Here is a 10,025-nt window from a genome sequence, read left to right as displayed (position 1 = left end):
GGAGTCCTGGTAGACAATAAGTCATCCGTGGGACACAAATGTGCCCTGGTGGCCAAGAAACCCAATGGCATCCTGGGGTGCATTAAGAAGAGAGTGACCAGCAGGTTGAGAGAGGTTATCCTGCCCCTCTACTCTGCCCTGGTGAGGCCTCATCTGGAGAATTGTGTCCAGTTCTGGGCTTCCCAGTTCAAGAGAGACAGGGAACTTTTGGAGAGTCTCCAACGGAGGGCTATGAGGATGATTAAGGGACTGGAACATTTCTCACATGAGGAAAGGCTGAGAGACCTGCGGCTGTTTAGTCTGGAGAAGAGAAGGCTGAGAGGGGACCTTATCAATGTCTATGAATATCTGAAGGGTGGCTGTCAGGAGAATGGAGCCAGTCTCTTTTCAGTAGTGCCCGGTGATAGGACAAGGGGCAATGGGCACAAACTGCAGCACAGAAGTTCCTAAGGAAAAACTTCTTCACTGTGAGGGTGACGGAGCACTGGAACAGGCTGCCCAGAGAGGTTGTGGAGTCTCCTTCTCTGGAGACGTTCAAAACCTGACTGGACACGTTCCTGTGCAACCTGCCCTAGGTGATCCTGCCTTGGCAGGGGGGTTAGACCAGATGATCTTCAGAGGTCCCTTCCAACCCCTACCGTTCTGTGATTCTGTGAAAATGGGCAGTCAGAAACGTAAGCAAAATACTGCACAAGCACTACATGTAGACTTCAGTTCAATGTTTGTTAATTATATTATATAGTATTTAATTGCAATATTTTATGTGATGCTCAATTTCAGATTTTTATGGAAAATAAACATTCAATGTCAAAATACAGTTGTATTTAGTGGTCACTATTTTTCACAACTTATACTAGAACTAACACAGATTGAAGTATTTGCAAAAATTCATCCCTGCTGGCACATGACCTCTTCCTTTACTTACCGATTGTCATAATCCTGAAATAGAGTTCTCATGAAAACAGACAGAAATTACTATAACTTACAGCTTTTTCTGGAAGTGAACACCTAGAACCTGTTAAAAGGTGCTATAAAGTTTTGCAGGCAGAAGCTGATCAGAGAATACAATATTAGCAGACCTGTTGGATGTACTTTCCTTGACTGTACATATCTGGTTACATTTAAAAATCAAACAAGCCCACAGCATGTAAGGGAAAACCTGTCTACTGTGTATTTCCCTGAATTCACATCATCTTTTGTCTGGATGAATAAAATAGCTATTGTACTAAGCTAACTCTTGCCCCATTTGGAGCCCATTTTACAGACTTGCATGGTTTGCTTTTTCCCAAACATGAGACTTTTTTTATCTTGGTTTTCAGTACGTGCTACTACTACCACTGCTAATAGTGCTACAACTTCCATAATGCATTGAAACATGGTAGCTGACCAAAACACTACTGGTTTATAGAACAGAAGCCAGCTGCACCCCAAAAAAGGTAGCACCCTTATCTAACATAAGAAACAGCGTGACTAATGAACAAACTTGATTATGATCATAAAGGCCTGTAACCCTTGATGATGCAGCGTATCTCTCAAGGTCCATCATGGTGCCTCTGATATTTCATGTTATGAGAAATGTGTGACAAGACCTAACACAGCCACTGGAAATGGGCTGCTTGAGATCTAGAACCTGGTAAATAAAACAACTGTATAGAACTGGACAGCATAATATATCCAGCATACTACATCCAGTGTACTACATACACCTATAGCACATTGATGTCTCCCATGACACACAAGGTTTCTGAGCTTGGAGTGAGATAAGCAGAGCTCCATGAAAAAAACAGTATCCCAAGTTCTTACTCTTAAGAATTGACCATTCATGGACGAGGAAGAATACTGAGCACAATATGGATTTGAGGAGGGACCAAGGAATTCCAATAGTCTGAATTCAACACGTGACTGTAGATCACCAAAAATCTCTCCTGACTGAGGCAATGAACTTCTTATGGCTTGCTAAGAGCTCTCAATTTCTGGGCATTCTAGTGTCAAGAAAGGAAGGGATCAGTTACTCATGATTCTTGAATATAGTGGTTCCTGCACCTAATTCTACTGTGGTCTTCTAACACAAGAAACAATAGGACTCACCTAAAAGTCATCTTATAAGCTGAAACCTTATTTTCAAAATGTCAATGATTTTCAGATCTGGTATGGTACTGAGACAGCTCTGGAATGGCTACTGTAAACAAAATATTTGTATTTTTCCTACCATCTAAAGTTTTACATAAATACACACACAGGCAGCCCCTAGACACATATACTATTAAGTTTTATGAGCACTATCCCTATATAACTGCTGAAACCAATACACTCAATTAGGTTTGCAACATTTAAATTGCTCCCAGAAGCTCAGGCAAAAGTCTGGTCACTTATCTGGTTTTATTTTTATTATGGAGATGTACTACAGAACACTGTCTGCCTGCCTGTTATCTCCTCCTTTCTCCCTCACCTTTTTATTCTCTACATTCAACTCAAAAGTTAAAATAAAGAAGAGCACAACACAGCAACTCTAACCCTGGCTGCACAATTAAAAGTCAGTAGCTTATTCACTTGCACATATGCCAACAAGAAAAAAATTACATAATAGAACTGACAGCATAAAATATAATGAAGTATTCATACAAGTATCAAAGAAATGTTTCACAGAGAGACTCTTGAAGCCCTGTAACTTATTCGTAGCCTGATTTTAAAAGAACATAATATTTGTTACATTATTCACATAAACTTACTAGCATTATTCCTATAAAGGTTCTATCATCATTTACTAATTTCAAGAAAAATACTTCAAGGTCTACAGGTGACAGCCATTCTAGGAAAGTAGGTATCATTTTGCGTTTATGAAAAAGTTTCAAATATAACACAGTTTTGTAGATATATTCATGGACTTAAATGATAAATACCGCACCTAATACAGCATACTGCATTCAGTAAACTATGCTGCACATTAAATCAACAAATTGCCAGCACAATGATTGTATATTAATTATAAATCATATTTAGCAGTAATATTAAAAGCTTTTGTCTTATTTTTCTATACGTTGTAATAAAGAAACCCAAACTATATACAAGTTTTGTAAAATATATTTTTAATGTATCTGCTTTAATGAAATAAAAAAATCTCCCCAGTAACTGAGAACGATAATGTAAACAGATAAAGGCATAATACTTAGTGCCAGGGGCAGTGATACTTGGAAAGGCTAGATGTCATAGGACACCACGGCATGGTAATGGAAGTATAAAATCAATGGGGACAAAGCCTTTCACCAAGCATTATAGAAGACATAAGATGCTATCAAGTCCCTACGTTTATATTTTCATACAATCTTAAAAGGAGCACATCAATTGTAAGCTCTCCACAGTAAAGACTTTTTTTTCTCTGCTTTGGCAGTCTTTCTGAGGGTCATAAACCCCTTCATAAGCAGCCTTTTGTTTCATAAACAAATCTTTTATATGCCACTAAGCCATAGATCACTTATAATCTTTTATAATAATTTGTTGTGAAGTAATTAAAAGGTCTTTCATTTCAAAACCAAAACAACGTAATCTACTGAAACACACTACTACAACAGCACTAAAGGATCACAAAACTAATTTGAAAGCTTATATTAGCAGGCATGCAGACACTATATGTAATTATATACCATGTGCCTAGAAGAGTTGACTGTAAGAGTGCTATCCATATATTTGGTCATGTCAGGCACCACAGGACTGTAGCATTTCTGAACATTACTGGTACTTGCTTTCTTCTCTAGTGTTTCAACACACAGAATTTTACAGAAGAGCAGTAGTCTGATTTTTAATCACAGAATGGTTGAGGTTGGAAGCGACCTCTGGAGGTCTTCTGGTCCAACCCCTCTACTCCAGCAGAGACACCTAGAGCCAGCTGCCCAGATGGCTTTTGGATCGCAAGTAGGGAGACTTGACACCTCTCTGGGCAACCTACACCAGTGCTCGGTCATCCTGAGAGTAAAAAACTTTTTCCTGATGTTAAAGCTTTTCCTCATGTTCAGGAGGAACCTCGTGTGTTTGAGTTTGTGGCCATTGCCTCTTGTACTGTCACTGGGCACCACTGGAAATACCCTGGCTCCACCTTCTTTATATCCTGCCTTTAGCTATTTGTACACAGTGATGAGATATCCCTTGAGCCTTTTCTTCTCCAGGCTAAACAATCCCAGCTCACTCAGCCTTTCCTCATATAAGAGATGCTCCAGTCCTGTAATGATCTTTGTGATGTACTGAAGTCTGGACACAGAACTGCAGGTGTGGCCTCACAGTGCTGAGGCAAGGGGAAGGATCACCTCCCTTGACCTGCTGGCAACACTCCCCCTAATGCAGCCCAGGACACTGTTATTTTTAAAACTTCTTTAACATAATTATTTTCTAATAATACACATAATACTAGAGAGCACCCAGAAGCTCAGAGAAAAGTCTGATCAACTATCTGGCTTTATTCTTACTATGGAGATATATTACAGAACACTGTCTGCCTTTCGCTTCCTCCTTTCTCTCTCACCCTTTTCCTCTCTACATTCAATTCCTTCCTAACATTCATTCTTCAGAAAAAGTTAAACTAATGAAGAGCACAAGAAAACAATTCTACCCCTCGCTGCACAATTAAAAGTCAGTAGCTTATTCACTTGCACATATTTACTGGCAGCAAATTATGTCCCACCTTACTCCACTTAAAACTGTTTATCCTTAATGTTTTCTAAAAGCCCTAGAAAATAAATGACATCTCTTTTGTTTCAAGTTCAGTTAAAAAATGTAACTTAATCTCTGGTTTAAGGAACAAAAGATATACTAATAAATTTCTGTCCATCAATGGTGGAGCTAACAGTACTTTTTTTAGCTACCAGGACAAGTAGACTGCAAAATAGTCATGACAAACTGGGGAAGCAGTAAGATGGAAAACATGTAAAGAACTAAATGCAAGAAAGAATGAATTGTACCTACATAAAAAGCAAAATAACTAATCAGCAACTTTTTGAAGAGGATGGTTTATTGGTTAGCATGATCAAATCAAAGGACATGTCTTCCAAAGTAGGTACAGGCACATCAAGGCTGTTCATTCTCCAGCAGGTCATATAATGCAAGCTCCAACCACAAAACCGTTGAGGTTACTCTGGGTACAAGGCACAGTGGCAAAGATAATTTGACCTGCACAAAAGCTTGTTCTTTGATACTTTGACCTGCACAAAAGCTTGTTCTTTCTGCACAGCTAACATTGTTACATTGCTCCAGAATGCCTCAGAGCACTGAGAGAGGAATCCAGCTATGTTTGCATTCATCCATGAAAATACAACCAAAAATTCTAAAATGTAATTTTAATGACCTCTAGCTGGTAGGTATCACATGTCATCCACCTAATTAAAGCATGGAAGTTGCCTCTGAAAGTGTCTATCTCTTCCTACTAACAATAAAGCTTTCAAACCTGAGTTGCACCTAAATTAGATGTCCACAGAACAGTGAAGTAAAAGTGCTCTTTAAAAGGAATTCATTTTCAAATGGGTCTCCCTTCATTCTCTGCTGGCCCTGCAAAGCCAGAGTATGAGCATACACTTTCATAAGCCAGACCAGGAGCATAGAAGGTATCTCTGCATGAAGAGCTCTCAATGGCTGAACACTGAATCAAACATTACTTTCAAGGTGAGAGAAGAGAACAAGGCAGTTGAGTATTATGAAACACTTTCACACAGTAATAGAAACTAGTAGACTGCTGAGGAGGCTGTGAAATACACATTGTTGTAAGTTTTAAAAAAAATTTAGCTCAGATGTTCCCTAAGCTTCTGGCCAGGGCATTTCCAATAGCTTGTTATAGACTTACTTGAGAATGTCATACTGTGACTCAAAAAAAGCAGCCATCTGGTCATGATGGGCATTCACAATCTTCAATCGGGCACTAGGATTGGTCGTGTATGTTAGTTCTCATAATCTGTATCTGTTGGTGAGATAAATATCAGGAATACTTTATTTACAGTTTAATTTCTTTTAAAGTGAAGATGTACTAGATGACTTCTTGGGGCCCCTTCCTGCCCTATGCTTTGTAACTTTTATTCAAAAACAGGAGGATTTTTATCTCAGGATTAAAAGTAATCTCCTCTGTGTGCACCAATAAGGTCTAGGTGACCTGCCAAAATTCAAGATCTCTAAGGTTACTGTGGTAAGAACAGAAACAGATGGCAGTCAGGTGTTTTTCCATACACCTTTATCTGCTTCACAGTTCAAAGCCTTTAGTCATCTCTTCCAGTGTTAACATTGCTTTCATGTTTTTTATTTCTCCTTAGGTACTTTCCATGATCATATCAGACTTCAGCATTTTGTCCATTTTGTTGCATTGTTTCTTTCTCATGTCAGCAAATACCCAGTTCAAACAGTATCAGTAACATCTCCTCATTTGCTATTTCAAATTCCTGTATGGATGACTTTGCTTTTGTTTTGGAGGAAGACATGCATTCAGTTTTGAAAATTATATTACCTAAGAAACTTACTTTCATAAAAGAATTCCACCAGGGACTATAAAACGACCTTAAACAAATTACAATAGTTGAAACTCAGTGTTCAAACCACAGTCAAACCACCATTATAAAAGTTGATTTAAAATATTGTAAGAATTTTTAGTATATAAAAGCTTTTAAATATATAATTTATTGTGTCATGTCACAGATGGGTGTGAAACAACAGTGACCTATAGAATACGAAGACACTTAAAGAAATTGAAAAACTGAATATTTCATATGCAGACCAAAATGTTTCTGGCAGTAGGAAAAAAAGTCCTATAAAAGACAAAAAAATTCTTAACACATAAACAATTTCAACAATAAATAGGGAGGGCACTCATTTCTTTATTCAAAACCTGGAATCTTTTTAGCTGCAAGGATATCAGGACTTGTATTTGCTGATCATGCTGCCTTTTTTTTAAGATCTGAAAAAAGCACGTCATACTTCCATGCTTTTGCCATGCTAGAAGCAGAAAGAAAGCACCTCTGGAAAGAAGTTCATAGAAAGTGCTTTTATATATGAATGTATGTTCTACAACTGTATTTACACATATTATACACACATACTGCAAGTGATTAAGTTTGTATAGGTTTGATACTGCCTTGTGTTAAGCTTATGTATCAGAAAAAGGACAGAAAGAGTTATCTATGATATGCATGTAAGCAAACTATTTGGCGAAGACATGCCTTTTGTCATTTTGCCAAGAAGCTTTTGAGATTTAGATCTTGTTATTGTCACTGATCATTTTTCCAATATAACACCTGAGTCCTGACCAGATTCTGCAGTCTGCTCCACACAGCAGCTGAATACATTTCCTACCATCAAGGCTCCTGCCGATGTTGGGGTCATGCATATAACAGTCCTGCAGCCTTCACAGAATGCTTCTATCTGGGCTGATATGCAGCACCAGAAATTCAACATTCTGCTGTTCCTGTACATGATTTAACTTGCACAAGAACCATTCCTACCTATGAATAAATCTGGGTTTTTGAGTTGAAAAGGAAGTTAAATATTCAAAATATTCCCTGGGAGACCAACTCAAGGAGTTGGAGAACACATAAGGAGGGAAGGCCTTAAAAAGAAAAAACAACCCTCACACTGTCTCTTTTGGAAGAAATAAAAGTAGAAGTTTCTTAATATCCAGCCACAAATCATTGGAGTCTTGACAGTTAAGAAGCACCGGAACCTGAAAACCTCATATGTCCAGAAATCTTGGAAGTTTTTACCCTGTGCAGGTATTAGGCAGGACAGGAGCTTCAAGCCTCAGGCAGGCAGGTAAACAAGCTGCCAGAAAGCAGGCTAACATTACTAAAAGTTCAGGGGCAACTGAAGTGATGCATGGCATACTAGTTCATGTTCTACATGCTGATTTTAAAATATCCCAGTAGTTTTAGGTGGCATTGCTAGTGTTCTCTTAGGTGTAAAAACACTCATTTGTCTGTTTTCTTTGATAGGACTAGATCAACTAAAATTTTTACACGTCAAACTGAGTTTGACATCTTCTAACATTTTCTACAAATAGGGGTTTTACTTAGGGAAATCAAATGAGAGTATTCTGTAACTGTTGGCGTATTACACAAAATACCCTGCTTTAAGTCATCTGCAACACAAACACAGATCATTTTACAAGCTTAAAAGAAAACATAAATCTCATCAGCAGAAAAATGTACTTATATTGAGAAGAAAAAACTAAAAGGTTCCTTTGCATCTTGTTAAAAAAAATTATAACTGTTATTTTGAAATATACAAATAAGCCACATCTTACCACATGCATCATGATTAAACTTTGACAGTCAACACCAAAGGAAAGTCACAGCTGATGAAAATATGCTAATATCCCTCACACAGAATAGAGAAGAACAGGGGTGAGTAAATTTCAGTCCAAGTATTCTGAGCTGTTGATGAGTCCTCATGCAATAAAGCAACGTGAAGACCACAATTTGGTCCTAAACATACTGAAATTGGACAAAAGAGAGAAATAAAAGTTCTACGATGAGGGATCATCTTTCCTTAATTGCAGCAAAGGTAGGTTAATCCCAAATGGACATAAAGAAAAATCTTTCAAAGGAAAGTGTTTGATTTTGCTTTATTTTACTACGACTTCTATTCAAGAATCATATTTGTACTATCGTCAGAGGTCCTACAGATAAAGAATAATTCTGAGAGGCCTCAAGTCAAGGAGGAGGGAAGCTTCTTACAAAAACAACTAAGTGTGAGTTTTAAACTATTCCATGTTTCTTGGGGTCTGGACTCAAATAATATCTCTCTCAAAAATTAAAAAACATTACAATGTTTTAAATATCACAGTGTGTTCACTACTGGATAATGCTTGCTTTAGTGTTTGTCTTAACATACAAGTATTTGCTTGAATTTTATCAAATTCAATATAACTCACCAAAGATTTCTTTCCAAAGCCTTGAAGGAATGTATCTAAATTAAACAATGTTGGCATGCTGTACTGTAAACAACTACATATACAGTAGTCTTTAAATTAGATCACCCTAGAATTTGAAGCAATGAATGAAGCAAAGTGTTTACAACGTAACTCATAGCCTTTTTAATAACATATATGATGTCAACATAGCTCCTATTACTTTTTACTACACACGTATATTGACATGCATTTATCCTTCATATAGGAATTACAAAATTTCCTCAAAACAGTTGCTTTCTGAAAGAACACTGCTGACAAGTTAAGAAATTCTTCCAAAATAACTAAATTAATTTCAATTTTTGTCTTGACCATTATCATAGTAACATTTCCCATATGAAGTTATGGGCCCATTTAATAACAGATACTGATAACTATCTTTTATATTGCCTGTGTCTTGGAGCTCATTCATTCATGCATACAGTGACAGTTATAGCTCTTGAAGTAAAAGCACTGAAGAAATCTAGATTATGTTCTAAAGCAATCTCCAGTGTAGGCTGCCTCTTGCTCTAAAACACATCATATGCTACAGCCCACAACTGAACTTTAAATAATAAATGGAATTGCAAGAATTATCAGTCCAAAACTCTCTACATTTAAAAAAAACCACTATTTATTTGTACAAAGTAGATAATATAAAATTTTCACCTATTCTCACTCTGTATGCATGCTTATTTTTTTACATATATTTTCCTTTCTGTTAAGTGGACGTCTACCCTGCCACACAAATACTAATAATACATATGCATTTTATGTGAATTGCAACATAAACAATCCTTATCCAAAATTCTCTGTACATTTACTTCAGGACATATAGAAAAAGAAAGCTAAAGCCATAGGATTGATCTGCTTACCTTAATGAGAAAAATCAAGAAAATAAGAAAATAATAAGGAGGAAAAAACATCAATAAATTAGGAGTCTCAGACACCTTCCCCCAAAAATTAGAAAATTATGGTACTAACAAGGTAAAATGAACAGAGTTAGAGAGTCTTAACACAAGTACCACTTCCATTGTAAAAACCCCCAAATATTCTATAGTATGCCTTGAGGCCTGGGCCCTTTTTTTCAGAAAGAGCAGCAACAATATGGCAAAGG

Source organism: Phaethon aethereus (assembly GCF_964289735.1).
Source record: "Phaethon aethereus genome assembly, chromosome: Z".
Classification (NCBI taxonomy): Eukaryota; Metazoa; Chordata; class Aves; order Phaethontiformes; family Phaethontidae; genus Phaethon; species Phaethon aethereus.
The sequence above is the reverse complement of the archived record's forward strand: the minus strand, read 5'-3'. Positions refer to the sequence as shown.